The 22,490-nt window shown below is 42.8% G+C and overlaps 1 protein-coding gene across 4 annotated transcripts in view; it reads right to left on the bottom strand.

Annotated features, from left to right (window-relative positions):
• ADGRF5 (adhesion G protein-coupled receptor F5) overlaps positions 1 to 22,490 on the bottom strand; it is a 98,583-nt gene that overhangs the window by 56,877 nt on the left and 19,216 nt on the right. The window contains exon 1 of one of the 4 annotated variants that reach the window (XM_053668280.1): positions 15,331 to 15,658. The exons of 1 other annotated variant lie outside the window; for it this stretch is intronic. The gene's annotated coding sequence lies outside the window, so the exon portion shown is untranslated. Of the gene's footprint in view, positions 1 to 15,330; positions 15,659 to 22,490 lie in introns of those variants that run through there. 2 more of the 4 variants (XM_037142561.2, XM_053668281.1) reach the window with 2 other exon arrangements.

Below are 22,490 nucleotides of genomic sequence, written 5' to 3'. Positions count from 1 at the left end.
AGAGAATGATGGGGCCGTCTGGGAGGGCGGGTGGCTGGATAGTGAGGACTGAAACTAGCACCCCTGCTGATAGAACAATTATCACATTCTGTTTCTGTATCCCACGTTTGTCACGTACACAGGAAGACCCCTAATCTATATATTCCCCAAGAATCCTTTGTTCGGGGCTCAGAATTTGGAGACTGACTCCTCTGGGCCCATGCACGTTAAATAATAAACCTCGTACTCCAGAATCCCTCGGTGTCTGGTTGCTTCATTTTCCTATAACACTGAGTCCAAGCCCCCCAATCTGTGAAATGGGGATAATTATGTAGTACCTCATCCAATTTTCTCACAGACTTTTCTGAAACTCAACCACAACTCAAAGCTGTGAAGAGCCCCAGAGGTGCAGTCTGCTGTGGTTTTCACCCTGATCGTTAGTGGAATCCAGAGGGCAACCATCAGGAAGGGCAGTCCTTGGCCCAGACACTGCAGAGAGGGCCTGAGGACCGTGGCCGGGATAACACAGAAATGACAGCCAAGACTTACATGCCGGGGAGAATTGTGTTTCAATCACCAGCTGCCAGCCACCTCCTCTTCCTCTTCCCCGTTGAAAAGAGGGAAATATAAGGCCCTGGAAAACTGACCCAATTGGCAAACCTGGCAATCAAATACGCTTTTAAAATTCTGCAACTTGATGTTTTTTTAGAAAATGTTTTGCAATTTATGTTACAGGAACATATTTAAGACCAGATGCATTTACTGTAGTGAAATCATAGCAACTCATTGCTTAGTTCACTATTAGAGGATTTTTCTCCCTTATTGAAAGGGAGTGGGCTTTTGTAGATACTGGGCAGGCTGGTTTAGCCTGGTGATAGCAGCTGTTCCTGGGATGGATTGAGCATGTAGGATGCAACCTAATTTTTTCCAGGCCCCAACTTAGTGCACTACTAGCTGGTTCCATAGTGAGGCAGTTAATCAAGAGATGGGACTTATTAACTGACTGGTTTGTAACCCCCCTTCAGTAAGTGACTCCCAGGGAGGGACTCAGGTATTTGAGGGACTCAGGCTGACTCCATAGCTTTCCACCATCTCCCAATGTTGGCCTTTTGTTGAGTGAGCAAGAACTATAATGTCCCTAAATGGTTGTGACTAGTCCTTTTGTAAAGGCCACCAGCCATGTCTGCTGTCCCCATTTTCCTTCCTCCAGTCTCTCTCAGGACAATTCCTGGTTAAATCAACATTCCTTTTCTCAATGGATGTATTTGGTGACTACAAAATCACAAGTCAATAGAAACAGAGATGAGGGAGGTCCTACTGTGGGAGGGGGTTCTCTGGATGCAGAATAATGACAACAGCTACATATAGTCATCGGTCACACACAAGGGTGAGGGGTTTGCCACCTGAAAGGAGAATGCCATTACTTTGAGAGAGAGGTAATTTCAAAATATTTGACAACCAGTATGTCATGAACCTGACCAATTGGGACAGTGATACCAGTTGAAGATCAGTAGAGCTTTTGAGGTTGCTACTACATTTGGGGGAGACCTAAAGGCAAACTTTTCTTGCCTAACCCTCCAGCTCACAGCTGCTCTGGTCCATGAGGAAGCCAGTAGAAGCTGTTTAACTTGGCTAATGGAGGCAAAAATCCTAATTTATCCAGTTAAAAGCAAAGAGCATCACTCCACATTCAAGGCAATATGTCTTCAGTAGGGTTCCCTTAATCATAAATCCCCTAGAAGTTCATTTTTATTACAAATTCTTGGAGTAAAGGACAGGCAATTGCTAAGAGACACAGAGACAAATAGGCAGAGAGGGAGAGAGAGAGAGAAGATGATCCAACATCATTCCCGATTTCTTTCTCTTTTAAAATGATCAGTCCTGAACACTCTGTACTAAAACTTACCAACCTGTGAGAACCAGCTGTATCTTAGAAAAAGCTGGGAAATGTGAGCTCATGACCAGTCCTAACCCTGTGGTGATGATGACTGGCTTCCTGGTCTCCTCTGACTCTATTTTCCTGTCTGTGAAGTTAGAAGAGAGGGAGAGGGAAGTCTAGCCACCTGACATCATTTGCCAAGAATAGGTCATCAGAATTCTCAGAAGCATGGCATTTGGAGGATGAGGGAGGGTCTAGGTTCCTTGAAACAGTCTATGATGACATTCTCCTGCAGAGTGGTTATGTGTCAGGAACATTATTGTGAAAAGGGCCTGAAACACATCAGGAAACCGTTCTCCCCAGTCTTAGAAATAACCAGTGCTTAAGATCAGCTGCTTTTTTGGCAACACTTCATCAACCTTGACCTACCCAAGCTTGCAGTAGGAAAAAGAGTAAATGGGCTTATGTATCTTGCAAGTTCAAGACATGTTCACTAAATGACCACATCTGTGAGGTCATCATCAAATTGTGATTCTAAGCTATTATTAAGTAGGGCACTAGTAGGATTCTTTCTGGAAATTATTTCCTTAACTATACACAGCTCTGCCTTCCTGTGTTCTTCTGGAATCCTTGGCCCCTCTCCCCTGGGGAATCCAGCCTTGATACTCTCCTTGGTTTCTCTTGGGGACTAGGAAAGTGAGAGGTGAAAGTGAGCCCACATTTGATTAGCCTCTGGCCAGGTGTCTTCTCCTTCCTCCAGCCTGGGGCTCTGTTCTTGACTCTAGCCTAGCACACCACCCCTCACCAGCATTGCCAGGGACCGCCACTTTAGGCAGTTTCCTGGAGCACTTGTGTAACATCTGCTTCAGTGGTTTTTATCCCTGGCTGTGCCTCAGAACCATCACCCAGGGAGTTTCTTTTGTTTGTTGTTGCATTATCATCCCAGAGCCATTAAGTCATAATTTCTGGGGGATAGGAGCTGAGAATCTATATCTATGCCAGCTGCTTCTGATGCATAGCAGGGTTGAGGTCTCCAGATCCGCATCTTCAGCATGCCACTGCACTTTCTGTATTGCCCTGCACACTCCTAGTCCCTCCCATCACCAGCCTATAGCTCTCCTTCTACTAAAGAAACTATACATGACTAGAATTTTCAAGGGGATGCATTTAGGAGGCAATCAGTCAATGGTGGATGAGTGAATGGATTAATGGGAGTATGGACTCAGAGGTGATCAATTCAATAGTTTTGATGCAATTCAATAGCCAACATGAGATATATAACAGAAGCCACAAGTGGCGCATGAAACTGCTAAACATCACCCTTTGGGCTGCTTTGTGCCCTTTGAAGCAGAGGCAGCTGCCTCTGTGTATGCCGCTCTCCTTTGCCTGAGATTCTCTTTAGTGAGATTGTGTGATATACTACCTCATATAGTATCAAATGTGCACTTACAGGCCAACAAATATAGGCTACTTTTTACTGGCCCCAAACTGTGCTATGCACTCACAAATTGAAATGAGTCATGGCCCTTGTGTCCAAGAAGCTCTCGATCTTGTTGGGAAGGCATCAAACATACATTTAGGAAATATAGACTACAAGGAAAATATAAACTTGAAAGAAACACTAAATGCCTGGTATGTACCAGACACAGTGCTGAGTACAATAAATGTTAATTCACTTATTTACCTCTCACAGTAACTCTGTGAGGTAGGTATTTGAATCCTAATTCATAAATGAGAAAATAAAGGCCCATAGAGGCTACAGAACTTACCCAGGCTACTCAGCTAGTAGGTAGCCAGGTCAGATCTGCCTCCAAGTTGCCCTGTGGCCAAAGTAACTTAGAGTGTGCAAGCCATAAGTATGACTGAGTTGAGGAGAGGGGGAATTTGATTGAGCTTTGGAGTAACAGGGGTCACTGGTCAGGCCCTATAGGATGATGGGCAATGTTTTGATGTCTAATGGAGAAAGAAAAGAGAGTTTCAAACAAAGGAGGCAGTGTAAGCAGAGACAGCTATCTCTGTTTCAAAGGGAGTCAAGACACCCACAGTGTGCTTTGTGTGGAAGCAGTCCTGTGAGCCACCTGTGTAAGTTCCCTTCAGGAGATTGTCCAGACACTGTGATATTGGCTCAGCCATGGTGCTTGGGAGGGCATTGTTCTCCTGAGCAATCACTGTCACCAAAGAAGACAGAGCTATTTTAACTCTGATTTGGAAAGAAAATGAATGTGATGGCCTTAGGTTTGGGTGATTCCCTCCTTCCTGTAGAAGAACAGCAACTTTGAAGCAAAACAGCCTTGTGTTCTGATTCCAACTCTACCACTGATAACAATGAGCAAGACACTTAACACTGCTGAGCCTCAGTTTTCTCCCATGAGTAACAAGGGTTGCAGTACTCATCTTGCAGCATTGTCATAAAAATTAGAGGTCATGCCCAGGAAGCACAAAGGGGCTTGGTCACAGTTGGAATTTGTTATGGGCTGAGTTGTTTCTGCCCAAAGTTGATATATTGAAATCTTAACCCCCAATACCTCAGAATGTGACCTTATTCAGTGACAAGATATTTAAAGAGGTAATTAAATTACAATTAGGTCATTAGGTTAGACCCTAATCCAAGAAGACCAGTGACCTTATAAGAAGAGGAGATTAAGACACAGACATGCACAGAGGGAGGACTGAGTGAAGATACCAGAGGAAGATGATCATCTACAGGCCAAAGGCAGAGGCCTCTGGAGAAGCCGACCCTGCCAACACCTTGATTTTAGAATTCTAACCTCCAGAATGGCATGAAAATTAATTTCTGCTGTTTAAGCCACCCAACCTATGAGGCTTTGTTATGGCAGTCTAGCAAACTCATAGAATTTTTTAAATATTACATATTTTAACTTTTTATTCCTTACAAGGCTAAATGTGGCCCTCTGGTCATCTGCTCAATATTTGTTGTTTATTCTGGATATATGTTTTATGAAAATTGGAAAATAGATTCTTGTTATATCTGGATAGGGCATAAAAACATACAGTCTGAGTTGGAAGACAAGTTGGAATTCATCTTTAGTTCAAGCTCCCTAACCCCCTGACTCACATACACACTTTAGCTTTTCAAATGAGAAAAGTAAGGCCTAGCAAGGTTTTTGCTTCTCAAACACAGCTGGGGATTGAGTCAGTCAGGACTCAAGAGATCAACCAAGGATTCTTCAAATTCTAGACAATAATACTACCCTACAGTCAGGCAAGCCATTTATGACAGGCTTGTGCATAGTAATTATCAGTGATGATGATGATGATGATAATGATGATGATGATGACAGTGATGATGATGATGGCAGTGCTGACAATGATAAGGATGATGGATGATAATGATGATGATGATGGCCCCTGTCATTTACTGGGTGCTCACTATACTTCATGGTGCTAAGCTCTCTCCAAGGTTTATGTCATTTAACTCTCTCAATGACCATATGGTATCACTAAATGATCACTACTTTTCAGATATGAAAATAAAAGGTTAGAAGAAAGAATAAGTCTTCAAGGCCACACAGCTGATACGTGGTAGTAGCAAAATTATAAAGCAAGCTGTCTATTTTGCTGGGGTTAATGTACCATTTGGGCTATGAGATCTTCTTGGGGGGATATTAATAAGAATAAAGAAAAACTTTCTCTGAATGGACACTAGACCAGGCAACTGGAAATATAATTTCTTGCCACTAATTAGCTGTGTGACTTAGGGCAAATCACTTTATCTCTCTGATTCTGTTATGTGCAAAGCCAGAGAGTTGACTATACTCAGTGATTTCAAAATTGGGGTATAGCAGTTCTCATGGCTACATATGTGCCACGTTGTATTTTGTTCAAAGAGTCTAAAATCCCTCACAATTTTTCAAGTCCAATGTAACTTCACTTAGGTTCCTGAGTCTAATCATAACTATCTATTGCATTTATCCAACCCACCTGTGACAGCCCACCTCTCACTTACTACACAGTTCAGGCCTTCACTGCGGGTCATGTGCACCATTGACTTCCATTCTTTTCCTCTCTGCCCCATCGTCTACATGAATGCAAGGCTGATCTTCCAGAAATACTCTTCTCATGTGCCAGCCCTGTTTATCTTCTGCTTGCAGAATAAAGGCAGTCACTGATACTCAAGGCCCTGAATGAGCTGAATTTTACTTTCCAGAGCTGGTATATTTAATGTATTTTATTATACATCTATAATATTTTCATTACTGAAGCTATTTGCTTTTTCATAATTTAAAAATAGTGCAATAAAAAGAAGAAAATTCACCCTTTGCAATAGCTTCAATGGACCTGAACATTATGCTAAGTGAAATAAGCCAGTCAGAGAAAGACAAATGCCATATGATTTCACTCATATGTGAAATCTAATGAAAAAACTAAACTAACAAGAAAAATAGAGACAGACTCATAGATAGAGAGCAGGCTGACAGCTCTGGAGGTGGGGGCTGCAGGTGGAGGGATTGAGCTGAAAATAAAACCGACTCACAGACATGGACAACAGTGTGGTGATTATGGGGGAGAGGAGGTGGGTGGAGGTGGAAGAGGGTATCATGAGGATTAATGGTAATGGAAAAAAATACAATAATAAAATAAAATAGTGCAAGAGATTTTCCAGTGTTCATGTAAAACTAAAACTATAAAAACTAATACTTAATTATTTTGGTTAGAGTGGACAGGGAATAATTATTATTGCTAAACTATTTTTCAGTGTAGCAAAACCAAAACAATTCTGCCATTACATGACTTGTTAGTCTCCACCTTTTCCTGCCCCTTTGCCCCAGGACAACCACTGCATATTCAAATTCTATCCACCCTTCAACTCCCAGGCTACAGGTTCTCTGATCTGCTCAGCCATAAACAGTACCCACTTTCTCTAAGCACCCGCACTTAATCTAGGCTCTTAACCTTCTTCCTTCTATTTATTGTTTCAAGTATTATATGAAGCAAATCTATTTGCCCTCTCACCCAAGTTTTCATTTGTGTACTTATTCACTGGACAAACATTTATTGAGTCCTGCTGAGTGCCCATGTGCTCTGCTAGGTGCATGGGAAATAGCAGAAGACAAGAGCATGGTCCCTGTCCCCATGGAGCTTAGGGTCTAATGGAGTAGATGAGATGATCGTTCAGTGTCACAGTGGCTTTATCAGAGACCAGGGAGCCACACTACCAATTATTCAATTTACTGTTTACCTATGATTGTGAAAGTGCTACCAACGAGAAAAATCATAATACTAACATTTATTTCACATTTACCATGTGCCAGGCACCCATCTAAGCACTCACTGTATTAAAAGTTTTAATCCTCACAATTCCAAGGAAGTGGTTCTAGGATGATACCTAATTAATAGCATGATACCAAATTAACTGAGCTACAGAGTGGTTAAATAACTTGCCCCACATCTCACAGCTGGTAAGTGGCAAAGCCAGAATTTGAAACTTAACAATTTAACTCAAGAAGCCATCATTTTAATTACTGTGCTGAACTGCCTAATAATGCCCATTAAGAGAAAAATATGACACAGTCTAGGGCATTTGTGGAAGGAGTCCCAGAGGAAGTATTAGTATTTAATTGAGCTGAAATCTGAAGCAAGATTTGGAATTAGCTAAAGACAAAAGAGGAGGTAGGAGGGAAAAGAGGAAGCAGAAAGAAGATCATGTGCAAAGGCCCTGAAGTGGGAAATAATCACATGGCATAATCAAGGAGCTGCAAGCAAGCCCGAGTGTCTGGGACACGTAAAGGAAGCAGGACACAGTAAGAGATGGTGCTGGTGAGGGAGGCAGAAACCAGACAGACAAGCCTTGCAATTGTAATCACGGGAGTGGGTAAGATTGATCAGGAAGACAGCAGAGAGAGCAGTGAAGACAAACAACCAAGGCCCACAGAATTTCAAAAATCAAAGGTCTATTCAAAAAAGACAATAGAGACCTGAGTGGTGTAGCTCAATGGGTTGGGCATCAACCCTCAGACCAAAGATCATCAGTTCAATGCCTGGTCAGGGCACATGCCTGGGTTGCAGGTCAGATCCCCAGTTGGGGGTGCGGGAGAAGCATCTGATCGGTGTTTCTCTCGTACATTGATGTTTCTCCCCCTCCCTTCCCCTCTCTCTAAAAATAAATAAATAAAATCTTTTTTTAATGGAAAGACAATTGATTTGAGATATTTGGGAATGAGACCAGAGAGGCAGGAGGGAAACAAGGGTAAAAGAGAGTCTGGGACCAAAGAAGGTCAAGTTTCAAGAAGCAGAGCATGGTCAACTTTGTCCAAAGTCCTGAGAAGTTCTGCTGAGGGGAGGGAAGTTCTGCTCGGGACTGCCCATTGGATCTGCAGACAGGGTAAGTTCTCAGCGAGGAGGATCTCTTTGGGGTGGTGGGGAAGGAAATTATATTGAGAAGAGTCGTATAGTATGGGAGGTGAGAGTTGTATACTATAGGAGGTAAAGATGGTGAGCACATAAAACTTAAGGAATTTGGTTGCAAGGTGAAAGAAAGAGAGTGAGGATTCATCCTACATGTAAACTGCTTAACTTTGATATGACACAGTTATATGCATGGCTTTCTTTTTAAGAGAAAAACTAACTGCATTGCATGCTAGGACAATATCAAAAGAAGCCATGCCTCTTACTGAACATTGGCCTGTGGCTGGCTAGCTAGACAAGTTACTGTATTCTTTGAAATAGGCGAAGAGCATATTTCTAACTCTTCATGTGCTAGGGTATAGACTATATCCTCCAGTGGCTATAATTGAAACATATACAACTGAATCAAAATAGAGATTAGTGGAGAGACTGAAAATAGATATGCACATACACCATTCTACCACTAGAGACTAATTCAAAGAAGAGATCCTCTTAATGGCAAATGGTAGGTATTAATACTGAATTGCAGAGAACTCTCACTGCAAATTTAGGGTGATTATTACCCTTTGCTTGTCTCCAGGAGGCGTAGGGTTGCATTAAGAATAGAATGTCATCAGTAGCCCCCTTCTGAGTTGTAGATGTGCAGATCAAAAATCTTCCAGTATAATTCTAAGAGCCTGCTTTCACAGATCTGTGTTTTCAACAGCAGAGGTGATAAGACTTATCTTTACTGACCTTATTTAATTAGATGATTCATCCCTCACGCATGCAGAATCATAAACTAAATATTTATTTAACACAAACACGAAACACAATACCAGTTAAAGACCAGCCTTGAAAACCTCTTTTCTATTTCATTTTCCTTTGCCTTGAAATGAGGCCCTGCAGCAGCAGCATTGTGTCCTGGCTCAGTGCTATCAGATCACAGAGGACCGTTTGTTTGTACACAATGGGGTCGAGTATTCCAAAACACGCCGCACATGTGCGCAGCGTTGATAACCTTTCATCCTACTTTCCTTGTTGTAAATTTCTGGAAGATTTTAACCGTTAAGCAAGAGATTGCCATCTTTATGAAAACATTAAGTTCCTACCTCTGCTCTTATCTCACCTATCGTGGTACTTTCATTTACCACTCGGAGGGGTCTCCCTAAGCCCTGGTGAAACAATGCTGGGGTGCATTCCAACTGCTGTGGAGGGGAGCCCCGAGGTTGGCTGCACTGCTGTAGAGAGCATGGGCTTGGGTGTGAGTCCAAGCCTTACAGTTCCATGGCTTTATCCTTTATTAGGCGAGATTCAAAATAGCACTGGAGTATTTTTATAATAATCACAATGGACCAGGGAGAGCCGTTGCTGTGCGTGAGCAGGGGCCTGGAGACCCTCATTGTTACATAGTGGGGAGGTCAGTGGGAGGGTCCGCGGTGGCTGAATCAGGTGTGGAGGGCACTCTGGGCTCTCCAGGGGCTCAGGACAGCAGTTCCCATGTGGTTGAAAATATTCCAGCATTTTAATAATGAGCAGGGCCATCTGAGCCCTCTGATTGTCCCTTTCACAGCCCTCACTCCCCTCAATCCCCCGGGGACCAGGCATGGGTGTCCTGGCCACTGACTTCACTTCTCTGACATTTTCATTTCCCTCTCTAGGGATTTTGTTTGACTTTGAGAATGATGTGTGTGCACTAGTCAAAATGAAAAAAGTTACCACTTCTCTCCCAAAAATACAGTACCCCGAGAAGTCATGGCCATTCCACGATTTCCTTAATCTGGACAGTCTGGCTTTAGTCCTCACCTCATTATGAAAAGTATTTGATAAAGACAAGCCAAATAACATTCTCCACCAGCCCTCAGCCTCCCTGCTTTCCTGTCGGTTTCTGATGCCATTTAGCACCCCCTCCTTTGTGCTGTCCCACTTGCCCTTTCCTGGGTCTCTCATCGCCCCACTTGTTGCTCCTTACCCCCTTCCTTCTGTGATTCCATCGTCCTCATTCTACCACCGCTTCACTGTGAGCCTGCGGAGACCTGTCCTGGACCCTGGCTTTATCTTTCCTGACACCCCTTCTCTCAGGGAGTTTGTCTACTGCTACCATTTTAATTACCAATTTATGTGACAATTCCCAAAACTGTATTTCCACCCTGATCTCTTTGCTAAATACCAGGAGCTTCTCTTAAACTGTGCTATTTCCAGCTGGGCCTAAATTCAACTCATCTAGCACTAAACATGTCTCCTTCTCTCCCACTGAGATCTCTGAACCCAGCTCTTCTCAGATTCACCAACAGCTGGCTTCACTCTCCAGTTTCCTGGCTCACAACAGGTGTCCTTGGAGACAAGAACTGGGAGCACAAGTGGGGGCAGTCAGTCCCCCCAGTCACGAAGTTCATGACTCCACTGCTGATGCGTTCTTTTTCTCAGCCACAACACCAGTTTGGACACGATCATCTCATACCCAGATGATTGCAGTGATCTCCTCAGTGGACTCCCTTCCTCCTTTCTTTCCTGCCCGATAACCCAACATACTACCAGCTGATTAGTTTGTCTAGAGCACTATTTTTCATAGATTGCAACTATACCACAGATACTTTAGCACTTCTCAGGTGGCCAGAGAATATTTGGGCTAATTCGCCTGGCAAGCATGACCACCACAACCTAATGTAAATCCGTGTGTGCCTCATGTTTCTTGCATAACACTGGGCTACAGAGCAGTCTCACCTGCTCACAAGTTTGCATTGTACCTTCCTTGGCAAAATATGTCACAAATTCTAATAGTGAATATTGGTGAATGGATTGCTAAACCTCAGCTCCTTCTCATACTCTTCTTGGCAACTGGAATACTCTGTTCCTCCTTGTTGAGCCTCATCTGACTTATCATTTCAGGTTCTGCTCACTCGGTAGCAACAATTACTGTCATTTATCAAGCCCTTGTTGTGCGTTGGGCATTAGGCTCAGAAGGCAGAGTGCTGAGCCTAATGACTCATTTAATCCTTACAATTCTATATTGTTAGAGCTATTACCCCCAATTTACAGAGGAAGAAACTGAGGTTTGGGTATATTAAATAAGATATGCGGGTCACACCGTGAGTAGTTGAGTCTGCTGCCAAAGCCTGAACCCTCCACCTTTATAGCATGCTGCCTCTTTTCCTCTATTTTCCAGAGATACATCCTTCCCCTCTCAATACACTGCATTTCTCTTCTCAGATGCAGCTCCAGCCTTGTCATGTGGGTCTCTCTGCAGTACTGTTGTGGCTTTTATAACATAGCATGGTAATTAGGTGCATGGACTCAAATCAGACCATCTGTGCTGGAATCCTGACTCTACTATTTACTAGCATTGGGTGTCTCAGGCAACTTAAAATAGTGCCCCCACATCTATAAAATGGGGATTGTAACAGCACCTGAGACAGATGACTGGAATGATTGAATGAGTTAACCTTTGTAGAGCACCGAGCACAGAGTAAGCTCTCAATGATTATTACCTGTTATTAAAATGTTCAATGCCTATGCCTTGCCTCCTATTAAGAATATAAGCTGACTAAAGACAAATGCCATATGATCTCACCTTGAACAGGAAGCTAAACAACAAAACAAACAAGCAAGCAAAATAAAAACAAAGACACTGAAATAGAGAACAGGGGGACAGCAACCTGAGGGGAGAGGGGAGGGAATTTAGGGGGAAAGGGAGAAGGATTTACAGGAACAAGTATGAAAGACACATGGATAACAACTAAGGGGGGTGGAAATGGGAGGGAGGTGGGAAGCATGGGGCAGGGTGGACCGGGATGGGAGTAATAGACAGAAAACTGTACTTAAAAATAATTAAATAAAAAAAGAATATAAGCTAGTTAAAGGAAAGAATTCTTTGCCTTTTTAATTCTACAGCCCTAGCAAGTCTCTCCAGTGAAGGTACCTCCACTAAGCTGAGATTTTAGGCGTTTCATTGTTGTAGTTATTGTTTAGGAAATAGCCAAGATTCTAATGATTTTAACTATCACGGCCAGACTTATACAATGTGAGCTGAAATGCTGAGCTCATAAATGACCCATGAATTCATAACGTAGCCACAGCTACACAGACATTTAACTCAACGAGCCTTTTTTGCAACACCTATTCTGTGCCAAAACCCATAGGCACAGAGGGAAACTTGGAGAGGCTGAGAGAGCCCCTCCTGGTGCTTCGACAAAGGAGGCAAAAATTACACTGAGGAACCATACCAACTTAAACTTTATCAAGAAATTTTGGTGTGGAAAGATTCTAGGGGCACATTTTATGATTAAAAAACAGCCCTGATTGATTGCCTGGCCATATTTAGATCAATCCAGAAAGTGGCAGATCAGCAAAGCATAATTAGCATTTCTTTTCCTTTTTTTCTTGGAATTGGGACAAAACATGTTAAAGTGACATTGAGTAAAATCTATAACCTCCATAGTCACTTGGCACTAGAAAAGCACATCCTGTTTACCTAGAACATTTAATCTGATTTTGTAAAATCCGCAAGTAGCAGAAGCCAAAGCATCTGCAGGGAAGTCAGTGCGATTGTTCCAATTTAAACTTGAAAGGCAGGACCATCCATGGTCAGGAGAGCTGGAAAATTCATTCTCACATGCAGTTGTGAGGAGTGTCTGCTCTTTTCGTAAACAGCAGCAGCTAGGATCCTATTGCATGATGCCCACCGCTGCTGGCACTTTTGGCCCTGACTGTAAGGCCGCATGAACGGGTATTGTTTCTGCTTCTCATTTTACCTCATACAGTTAGGACTCAGTGGTTCTAACTCCAGCTGCATAAAACAAACCTGTTCAGAGATTAAAATAAGTAAGTCCCTTCTCATGCCCCTTCCTCAGATAGTCTGATTCAGTTGCTCCAGGAAAGTGTCTGGGCATTGTTCTTTTGAGGGGTTAAGTTTCTGTAGTGATATGTACAGAGAGCAGTTGTTAAAACCTGCTGCAACGTGAACAAGGCAATAGCTTGATCTAGCCACAGTTTCCCAGCAAAACTGGATTCTGTGTTGCTACAAAGCTGCCAGAATCCAGCCAATCATGTTAATTTTCTATTCCACAGGACTTTTGTCCTCATATTGCTGACCAAGAATGGTGCAGCAAAGTCAGAGATCTGGGTTTCTTCTCATCTCAAGTGCCCCAGAAACATTCCTTGTGTGTTACTGGGCAAATAACCTCTGAATCTCTCATGTCTTTACTGCATAAAATGGGAACAAGATGCCCGCTATACCTGTGAGGTCATGAAAGAAGAGGAAGCCTCTGTCTGGGGCCAAACCTCTGCAGTAAGGTAAAGTGATTAATCATATTAGCCAGGGATTGGGAGAAGCATTGGGCAGGCACGTTTAACAGGGTGGTTAAGAAATAACCACCAATTGTCCAAAATCAGCAGGGCCAAGTGACCCCTTGAGTTTGGGGTAGAGAAGAAAATACCAAACAGCAACTGAAAGTATTTTGTAATTATTCTTGGATTTGACATTGCTTATTTGTACTTTCTTTCCATGAGGGATCTCAACTTGTTAATAGTAATTTTTTTATTCACTTGTCTCATAACAATCTATGGGGGGAAAGAGGGATAAAAGGCCACCTTTTTACAGAAGACTAGAAGAGATAAAAATAAACCCATCTGTTAAACACATTTATTATCCATTAAGTGGAAAAGGAGTGTCTCCTACCCCCACCTTATCTTCCCTGGGCCAACCACTTAATCTAAGGATCTATCAATCTGCCTCTCCATTTAATTTTCTTTTCTCCCCCACCCTGTTTTTTCCCCCAGAACAAGCCTGCCTTTGATGGTCTTCAGGAGAAAAGCCCAAACCTCAAGTTGCCAAATCTAGAATTTAATCCATGGGAAGTTATGAACATTATTAATTGCCAAAACCAAATACAACACAAAATAATAATGGTAAGAATGAGTAAAAGTCTTTCAGGTCTTTTTAAGTGTTAAAAGAGTTGTTCATACTTCCCATGTTTCAGTTCATCTTTCTGGTGAAAAGGTGTTGTAATGGATCAATACCTCAATTTGACAATGAAAATTTATTGTATTCTTATGTGCCCTGGCTTGTCCTAAAAGCTTGGAAGAAAGAGAGAAACACATTTATCCGGTAAGATACCCAGCAAACTATTGACGGATTAATTTGAAGGCTGAGAAAAAACAATGCATATGGGGGGGGGGTTGCTTGAAAAACTGTTGAAGATATTCTGTTAGAGTACAAATCCATTCATGTGTTACTTGTACAACTCAAAAATGAAAAACCCAAAACATTAGCCGTTTATGAAAAAAACTGACCAGCAGAAAAGTGGCACAGCCTGGCTTTTTACAATGTGTAAGAAAACAGTTTCAGCAAGCTACACATCAAAGACCTTTTTCTTCCTTCTAGAATGCTCGAGGCAGGTCTGCCCAGCGCTTAACCCCAGCATTCCTCCTGACTTTCTTCCCTATGTCAACTGTGAACTCCTGTCCCCTCAGGCAATGGGTGGGAGGCAACATTTCACAGATCATCTCTCCCGGGGATGAACTGACAGAGTATCCCGAGCTCTGGCTATAACACCGGTACTGGCACGCTCTCATCAGTGCCTCTGAAACATGGCTGCCTGGCCATGGAGATTCTGAGTGATTCATGAATGCCCTGGTCTTTATGCTATTTTCTGACTCAGAGACGGGAAAATTCATTAACAAAAAAAGGGAGAAAGAGAAAATTCTATAATCGAAAAAGATCCCAGTTAACACCTGATACTCAGTCTCCCTAACCACAGTCTAGACTGTGCAGTCAACGAGCACAGTCAACGAGCTGTGCAGTGCTCTTGACCATGCGTGATTTACGCTCCCAACATTCATGGCACAGCTGCACACACACTATAAAACATAAAATAGGAAGGACACAGGGACGAGAACTAAGGGGGATGGAAATGGGAGGGAGGTGGGGAGCAAGGGGCGGGGGAGGCTGGGATGGGAAAAATAGACAAAAAACTGTACTTGAAAAATAACTAAATAAAATTTTTTTAAAAACCCAGAAAATCAAAGAGGTAAATGCCTTCAGGAAGATGCCTTTAAAAGGAGCGTCAAAGTGACTGAGGTTTTGCTACAAAGGGTGACTGACCACAGAAGGAAAAAATGCCTGTTACCTGTCCAGCACCGAAGTCCCCAGATGGGCTCCTGCTGTCCCCAGACGGGCTTCTGCTATAACCAGACACCTACAAGCTTCCAGGTTTCTGTTACAAGGCCATTTGTCCCTCAGGTTCCTCTAGAGCCTCACACCCGCTGAAGAAACAGCCGAGCAGGACTCATTGCGAGGCTCGGGCAGCTCCGCTCCAAGCTCGACCACCCTGCTGCTAGTGCCTCCTGCCCTGAGCCTCACAGAGCCATTCCTGAGGGCCTGCTGCTGTTTGGAAAACCAGAAGTGGTTTCCTGGTCTTCTTTGCCGGATGGCGTGTGCGATTTCCCTCACGCCCATGGGAAGTCCTTCAGATCCTTCTTATCTGGAAACCTCTATACTGAGTGGCCAGACTTGTTTGGCCAATGGCCCTAGTTCTTGCTTTCCTTTCTCCAAAGAAAAACATCAGAAAACTGAAACCAAAGCAACCCCAAATGGGCTAGAGCTGATGACGGATATAGGATGCTGGGTTGAAACCTTGGAAAGATGTCTGCCTAATTAGACTGTGATTTCAGAGGGGAAAGAAAAATTAAAATTATCAATGAGTTCCTTATCTCTAGAACTGCCTAAAAGTCAGAGAGTAAAAAACTCCAAAGAATATGAAAAGACCTAAAGAAGCGGTTTAGTCCTAGCTCAGGGCTTTAGGGATGGCTGATATACCAATATGCCACATGAAAGGACACTAGTTTTTCCAGATTTCCAGGGAAGCTCTATGAAAATTTGCGCATCAAGTTGTAAATTGTAAGACATGTAAAAATATCATCTTGATAATATTAATATATAAAGATAAGAAGATCCATGGAAAAGGGTCAGGTAGTAGGGTGCAGTCAGGTATTTGGGATTAAAGATTAATTCTAATAGAACTTTTTGAACTGGAAGTGACCTAACCATCCACATTTTACAAGTGAGGGAACTGAATCCCAAGGAGAAACAAGGGCTTATCCAAAATAAGAACACAGACGGGCAGTAATAGATTGTCATCCACTTGTTCTTTAACTTTAGTGTGAGGAATGCTCTTCATTTGCCTGCCCTTCAACCTTGTCCACAGAATGAGACAATGAATGAGGTCTGACCTGGAGCTGGGAATTGCATTGTAAGTAAGTGTTCAGGTAGGTCTGATGCAGATAGTATTACATTTAGAGAAAGCATCGTAGTGACAAAGCAAGGACACCAGAATCGCACTGTGGGGATTCAAACCATAGTCCCACCAACTTCCCCTTACTGAGGCTCAGTTTTACTATGTACGAAAGTGGATAATAATACCGCTGAGTTTATAGGCACCAGTGAGAGCCTGACCCAGAGGAAGAGCACAGGATCTGTCCGTTCCTGTCTGGAGACCTGGGCTCGGCTCCTCTAAGCTCATGAGTCTTCCCTGTCCCACCCGTCTCCCTTTCTCCCTCCCTTGTCTTCCCTTCTGACTAAAGCTATTACCCTGAGACCTGTCAGCAACCACCAACAGAACTCAGGCTTGAGACAAAAGTTAAGTGTTTTAATAAAAAGAAGATGAACTTTCAAAATACTCTTTTACTTCTTGGTACTGACTATACCTTTATGAGAGAAAAAACTGAGCTGCAGTGCGGCAGCTTGGCCCGCTCCATGCACTTATTGGGAGGGAGATAATGGTTATCATCCACCCACAGTTGACCCTCTTCCCTGTCGGCCCAGGTGTGGCTGGGGAACCCACATGTAACTAGTCTGTGAGTTGAGGGGGTGAGTGCGGGTTGGTCTAAAGCATGGTGATCCCCTTCTCCTTGGGGGAAACTGGGGTAACTTTAGACATGTGGCTGATTGTGGATGCACGTTACCTCTGGATTTACCGTTAGTGGCACAATAAAGGTTCTTGTTATTATTCCAGATCCAAATGGGTTTTCTGTTATTTGTAGCAAAAAGCACTATAATAAAGTAGTGAATCACTATAGAAAATAATTTTTTATTCTATGTAAGATACTACCCTTGGCCTAAAAAAAAGGAAAAAATTAAAACACATACACACAGAGCCAAATAACTGAAATCATATTCTAAAACATTCCAAATTAATTTCTTATGCTAAATATGTATGGTATTGACTTGTCCTATAGGACATGGACTAAGGTACCCCTGATATTCTCTTACACTAAAAATCTGTAATACTAAATAGATGTCCTGGAAAAGCACCTGGGTCCTGAAAACCCAGAGTAGCCCTGGGGTTAAGAGCAGCCATAGACTCCAGATGTACCAAATGGTAGCTCTATAGAAACTTAGATGAATTAATCTTTCTGGACCGCAGTTTCCTTACCCATAAAATAATAATAATACCTACCTCAAGGTTGTTGTAAAGATTAAATGTGTTAAATACACGTGGAAATGCTTAGAACAGTGCTTGGCACATAGTAAGCATGTGTGTTAGCAATTGTTATGTTTGCAAAGATACTTCTGTTGTAATAATAGCTGCATATGGTTTTGATATTATTTTTGCTTTTTTTGTGTGCTAGCTTTGCCTCGGGTGCAGCATGGATTGACTGGCACTTTGCAGATGCTCCCAAAATATATCTTACTGTCTCTGTTGTGAGATTTGGTTCCTTTGAGAGTACCTTCAGTGGATTGCCATAAATGTGGATAAGTGATGGTAGCTCCGTTGGGGAGGAATGAAGAAAATGTAGGAAGGCACTGGCATTAGCATGATGATCAAGGACACAAAAAGAAGTTTGCAGGCTGACAGCTTTGGAAAGTAAATGTCTGGAGGTGGAGTTAGCCCACAACTGGAAGAAAGGGAAGCTGCAGAACTTGATACCTACAAAAAGATAAACAAGTGGAAGAACTTGACTTGGACATATCTGTCCGTAAGAAACACCCTGTGGCCCTGGCTGGCGTGGCGCAGTGGATTGAGTGCTGGCCTATGAACCAAAGGGTCACTGGTTTGATTCCCAGTCAGGACACATGTCTAGCTTGTGGGCCAGGTCCTCAGTATTGGGCGCATGAGAGGCAACCACACACTGATGTTTCTCTCCCTCTCTTTCTCCTTCCCTTCCCCTCTCTAAAAATAAATAAATAAAATCTTTTTTTTTTAGAAGGAAAAGAAAAGAAACACCATGCTGTCAGAATGAGCTCCTGGGTAAAGCCTTTTACAACTGCACTTTTTTTGTCTTGCTTTGGGTTGTTGAGTGCAGCTGGCTCTCTGACATGGAAAGGGGCGTTGTCAAGGTGGCTGCCCCTCCGCTTCCCTGAGGAGCAATTCCTCTCAGCCACAGTCCAATTCGTTGCTAGGAACACCCTGTGCTTGTCACATTCACTTTACAATGAAAACAAAGACCAACAAAAAAATGGAACCACCATATGGTCTCAGCTGCAACCCAGAATTAACTGCTGATGGGGAGACTTTGTATTGTCACAGCTATGAACACATGGTCTGTGGCAGAGGCCCTTCCCTTGTATTTTAAGATGTTGAGGTTGGTAGCAAGTTGACCCCAAACTTCTTCAACCAGACTGCAATAGTGTAGCCAGAGCAACTAATTTGTCAACTGCGTTATCTATGTTTGTGTTAGTATGAAGTGTCTCTCAGGACTTGAGGGCAGAGTTATTTTCATAGGCAGAGATGTTGGCACCAAATAAATGTGTATTTCCTAGCATGTTCCAGACTGTTTTACCCTTCTGCCCTACCTGCTTCTTCAACTAGCTAACTTTTGGTGACTCCTTAAGTTACAAGTGTTATTTCTCCCAAGGACCCTTGTAGCCCTCCCAGCCTGGGAGTTCCTTCTCCCTAGTTCCATACCACCAGGTGCGCATCTTTTTGCAGTTACCACATTGCATTCAAGTGATTCTTTTAATACATTAACTGTGAGCTCCTTGAGGGCAGGGACTGGTCTCATTAGTTGTAAGCCCAGCTTCTAGCCTATTGCTGGCATATGGCGGGTCATCAATAAAAGCAGACAAAATTAAATTGATCCATCTTGGTACATTGCTTGTTCCTCCTCTCAAAGTCAGAATGCCCCATAGCTCAGTCATTGGAACTCTTCTCTATTGACACTTATTCCCCAGGTGATCTCCAGGAGTTTCATGGTTTAAACCCAGGGTTGATCACTCCCAAATGTATATCTCTACCATGGACCTGAATTCCTGACCCATGCAGCCAGTGGCCTACTTAATATCTCCACTTAGATGCTCAATATGATCTCACACTGATCATGTCCAAAACTAAACCTCTAATTTTCCCTCCCAAACTATTCCGACAGTATCTCCCATCTTAGTAAGGGGTATATTCATCCTTCCAGGTTACTCAGACTAAACCCTAAGAGTCATTCTGAGTGTTCTCTTGTATACTTTATGGTTAATTTTCTATAAAATTCCATCAATTCAAAATATATGCATATTTGGGCATCTCTCACCTCTTCCTCTGCCATCATTCTCATTCAAGCTGTCAGGATCTCTTGACTGGGTTATTAATATTGCCTCTCTTGGTCTCTGGGCAAGACTGCAGCTGGATGGTCCTCATAAAATGTATGTTATATAATGTCTACCACCTATGCTCAGCCCTCTGGCACTCCCATCTCACACAGTCAAGGTGAAAGCCCTTTCAAGAGCCTGTAAGCCCTGCACCATACCATCAGCATCCCTGCTCCTCCTACCATTTCTTCCTTTAATTCCTCTCTTCCTTCCTTCCTCCTCACTCATATCACTCCAGCATGCTGACCTCCTAGTAAGCTAGGCACAGTTTCAGCTCAGAGGCTTTGCACTTTGCTTTCCTTTCTGCCTGGAATGCTCTCTTCCTAGATATCCTTGTGCCTCACTCTCTATCTCCCTTCCACCTTTGCCCAAATATCACTTTCTTAGTAAGGACTTAGCTGACTATCATATTTCACATTTCAGCCCTCCTACTCCCCTTTCCTTGATTATTTTCCCATATCATATACCACCTCTAATATACTATAATGTGCTGATTTATTTTGCTTATTGTCTATCTTTATCTTCCATCCCCCATTAGCAGATAAGCTCTTTGAGGGCAGAGATGCCTATTTGATTTTCTAATGAAGAGTATTTGGAGGTTCAACACACAGCAAAGTTATGAATGCAAAGCATTAGCATATACACGGCAGAAGTACATGCAAAAGTACATAATAGTTCAACTTTTAAAGCACTCTGACCTCCATGTATTGGAAGGTTAAGTCCTGTTTTGTTTTGTTTTTTTCAATCCACAACCAGATGTTGGTAACTCTTTTGACCCAATGTGGTCGAAGGTCAGCTCTCTTTTGGTATTTCTATTTTGAGGCCAGCAAAATTACACTCTGGCGCTGACCAGTCCTTGTGCAAGGAAGGAACCAACAAATAATTGGGCAGTTTTATAGTATACAAATGATCTTACTCTTATCTTTTGTGTGTATATCTTGGCAGAGTCCCTACTAATTGGAGTTGGTCGTACTTGTGCTCAGCTGCAGCCTCTTCTAGTTTTGTTTGCACTTGCTGTTACTGGACTCATTCCACCCACAGACAGAGTTATTACACCTGCTTTGTGTATATATCTTTCAGATAATTATGTTATTTTGCTGTGGAAGATCCCAACGCTTCCATAATTTGAACCAACTGGATACAGTTGACAGCCATACTCTACCTACCGTCTTATGCCTCCAGTGATGGTTGCAGCTTTGGGCAGAAACTCAAAGCACCCTCCATGTGGAATTCTGCCTGTTTGGACTCTACTCCCAGCTCTATCTTCTCTGCCTTTCCAGGAACATGGAAGCAGAGTATAGGGGAGACATGGAGGCAGATTTAGGACATGGTTCCATGGAGGTTTTCTTCAGTAGCTCTTTCCTAACCTTTGTTGATCTTTTATTGGGGAGGACTGACCATCAGCAGCCCATGAGCAATCCCCAAGCCTTCAGGTTCCACCTTTATTTAGTTCTTAAAAGTGACATGCCGTCCATGTAGTAGAAATGCTTACTAATGCCCCCAGTATAGCATAAGTCACCCACAGGCTGCAGCTCTGACCAATGTGATGTCAGAGTCATTGATTAACAAAATATGTCATTGACTTCTCCTTCTTCCCTCCCTACCCTCATCAGTATCATGCAGAAGAGTGGGATATTTGAATACATGGGTATTCTTCTTGTTTTCATCTGGGAAGGACTCTATTTAGAATGAAGCTGCATTTCCTCTGAAGTACACGTATTCTTTTGTCCATGAACTCTGGCTAGTCACTCCCACTCTAACCTCTGCTCCCTTATTGTTCCCCCTGGGTGCAGGTGTTCTGTGATGGCAGGTATTGTATACCTCAGGTGAAAGGGAGTGGGATCTGAAAACATTTGGCAGATGCTAGTTTGGGCCTATGAAACCCTATCCCCATGAGGGCACCTCTCATTTACATCCCATTGTTCTCTACTGCTTTGAGGTCCTCAGCATTTCCTTTGACCTCAAAAGAAAGCCCCCCATTTTTGCTTCTGATTATAGAGATAACTTTATCAGAATTTATCAAGTCAACTAGTGAACAACCATGATGCCAAAACCACTAGGTAAATACGAGCAGAAGAGTGATCCATGCCAGGAGAAATCAGAATCGAAGAGAGTGAAGAGGGCCCCCACTCATTCATTCCAGCTGCCTTGTGTTAGAAGGAACTTCAAGGCTTAACCAAGGTTACCACACCCACTAGTGTCGGAGGCAGAATCAGAATTTAGATTTTCTGTCTTCCCATGCAGCACTCTCGACATTATGCTCTGACGCCTGGCCCCTGCCCGCCATGGGCCCTCAGGACACTGTTAGGATACTTTTCTTTTTACCTCTCAACTGGGACAATTCCACAGGTACAGATGGGGTGCTTATCTCTGTACCTAGTGTCTAAGATGGAGTAATGATTTCAGAGTAGAGAAAGAGACAATATTAAACTTTTGTTAAACTTGTCTTTTTTAAAAATGATGCTTGGTTCATTATTTAATTAGTGCCAGAAATGATGCTTTCCATGAATTGGCCTGATTTTTTCCAGCACCTAAACTCTTTCATGGAAGAATGTGAAATAATTCTTTCTAACATATTAGAATACAGCTGTGTGAATGGCACCAAGGTGGTCTGAAAAATATGGTACAAGGTGACATCGGTAGTACATGCTGTCACCCCTGCGGCAGGATTTGAGCAGCAACAGTAACAACATGTCTACCTGCCACTACTTG

This window comes from Artibeus jamaicensis, unplaced genomic scaffold, assembly GCF_021234435.1.
Source record: "Artibeus jamaicensis isolate MK-2021 breed Jamaican fruit bat unplaced genomic scaffold, CSHL_Jam_final contig_484, whole genome shotgun sequence".
Lineage (NCBI taxonomy): Eukaryota > Metazoa > Chordata > Mammalia > Chiroptera > Phyllostomidae > Artibeus > Artibeus jamaicensis.
The sequence above is the reverse complement of the archived record's forward strand: the minus strand, read 5'-3'. Positions and strand labels throughout refer to the sequence as shown.